The sequence below is a fragment of the Limulus polyphemus genome, unplaced genomic scaffold, assembly GCF_000517525.1.
Source record: "Limulus polyphemus unplaced genomic scaffold, Limulus_polyphemus-2.1.2 Scaffold2291, whole genome shotgun sequence".
In the NCBI taxonomy this organism is placed as follows: Eukaryota; Metazoa; Arthropoda; class Merostomata; order Xiphosura; family Limulidae; genus Limulus; species Limulus polyphemus.
Window position 1 is genome coordinate 136124 of NW_013667901.1, and position 2346 is coordinate 138469.

Genomic DNA, 2346 nt, shown 5'->3' on the forward strand with positions numbered 1-2346 from the left:
ATAAATTTATGTTGCTATGCTAAATGGTTGTCCCTGACGACTTTTCTGGTATTAAAAGAAAGACCTTCTGAGCAGTGAATTGTGACAGATAAAATAAATATTTGAAATGTTAGTTTTCATACGCCTCTGATTTGAATTCTATGATGGTCTAATTAGGAATATTGTGAAACAAATCTATAGTCTAATGCGATTTTTGTTATAACTATTAGGCCTAATGGTCTCTCCATTGATTCGATAGCTTCCATCGTAACACTGTTTTTTTTCCTACTAAGTATAAATATTATTTCAGACAGACTCTTGGATGCCGTACGTCCAGCCTAGCTGACGAGGTCTGAATAAACGAAAGGCGTCCTGGGTAGTGACAAAAGGTAGACCTCAAATGTTATTTTTACAGGCCTCTGCGTTAAAATCTGTTAAAGACTAACTAAGAGGAAAGTTACAAACAAATTTGCAGTCTACCTTATTTTTATCATAATTATTAGGCCTAATGGTTTTTATTGTTTCACATATTTTTTTAATACCCACAAACAATGCTTTTAACTAGTAAAATAAAGCAGAGGATTATGCTATTAAGCACCACTTAATAACTTTAGTTGTAATATTCGTAACAATGCTACATTAACTGTTAATTATTGTAACAAAAGATCCCATTGAAATGTTTTTTTTTAATTATATCTATCGTAACGGTAATGCTATCTGAGCTATGTACTGCAAAGCAGAAAATATTTTGATCATAGTCTTGCAACGTTAACACATAATTTGTATTGAATAATAAAACATTTCGAGAGCTACATCTTTTTCATAATTATAATATCAGTGATGTTATTGTTAGTTAGGTCATTGTTTTAATGATACGCTCGTTATTTTGTTGTCTGTTTTACCTAGCTTTAATTTTATCGTATGTATTTATGTATGTTTCTCAGTCATGTTACTTTCACTTCAGCATTCCATTATTTTAAAACACACACACACACACAAACAATACAATAAAAGTTCAGTGAACCAATGTTTTCGTTCACAAGACAAGTTCACGCCTTGGTGTAAGCCTTTTACATTTAAAAATGGGAACAACTGCTCTTTGTGTCTGCTATTGATCTTCTTTTGCAGGGAAGAGTCCTTCAAGGTCGATAACCGCCCCTGAGAAGGGCGGCTTCATGGTCACACATGCACTCTGCTGTTACTTTGAAGCAGAGGAGCTTTGGCCAGCTAAGGTATCAATAATTTCTGCTGCTTTCGTAGCACGACAGACATGGCGCGTATCACGTGACCATCATTCAATACCCAGGTTTGTAAAGTGTAGTTTTGTAATGATTTTCTGAGGTGTTCTTAAATTCAAAGTTCTATGTAGAAGCTCTTTGAATCACGCGACAATGTTTCCTGGTGACTTCTCTAGATTTTCGTCTCTTCTTACTTCAAGTATTTTATTTTCAAAACTCATTATGTTTGACAGGATTAATCGATTAATGAAGGCAGTATCGCCAGTGAAAGGTGAACGTTGCTGTTTGTCTTTGAGCATATACAACGTGCGTCGATATTAATAAAACCTTTCGTTTCGTCAACGAATTAAAGGCAGAAACAAAAACACTTAATAGAAACTATTAATCACAGTTTAGGTGACATTAAGTGCTTACCAATTTTGACAACGTTGTTATTTAGATAGTAAATAAAGATAATTTCGAGATGGCTTTTTAAAGAATATTCTGCTGGTTATTAAGTATTGTGTTAATACAAAATCATCTGAGTGAATCTATTTTTATTCCACGTTTTTGTTTTGCAAGAAAGAATTTCCAAATATGCTTTACAGCATATTCGGGAGCTTTCACTAAAACACAAATCCAAACTGACAGTACAAAGCTTCAAATGGTTTAAATAATAAATTCTATTTCTGAAGAAGCTGTACATTGAAACGTTGAGTGTCTAATTTAAATAAAAAAATACATTTTGTTTTTATAAGGTCGTTTATTTCTAGTATTAATATGTCTTCTGTTCACCAACATGCACTAAAGGAATTAAATAAAGGATTTCCAAATGTTGTTTTTTATAATTTGAATTTGTAGCAGCTCTGTTACAAGAAAAAACAGTCCAGTCACTTCGTCCTTGTTTTGGTATGAAGCAGATCAACAACATCTCGACGTGATTCGTGTAATTTTTGGTTACCCAAGTGAACAAATTCAAACACAACAATGTTTGATCTTAGAAAATCCCGTGTGCTTCTTAGTCGTTACTCTACTTACGTAAACTCACACTACAACAATAAAATTCATACAATTAAAACTGTGTTACGTAGTTGTTGCTTTAGTAAACATAACTCACACCACAACAATAAAATTCATACAATTAAAACTG

The 2346-nt window shown here is 32.8% G+C and overlaps 1 long non-coding RNA gene across 2 annotated transcripts in view; it reads left to right on the plus strand.

The window, feature by feature from the left end:
* LOC111087554 overlaps positions 1–2346 on the plus strand; it is a 64532-nt gene that overhangs the window by 2792 nt on the left and 59394 nt on the right. For both annotated transcript variants that reach the window (XR_002612231.1, XR_002612230.1), the window contains exon 2: positions 290–368. This is a non-coding gene — a long non-coding RNA (uncharacterized LOC111087554). The remainder of the gene's footprint in view (positions 1–289; positions 369–2346) is intronic.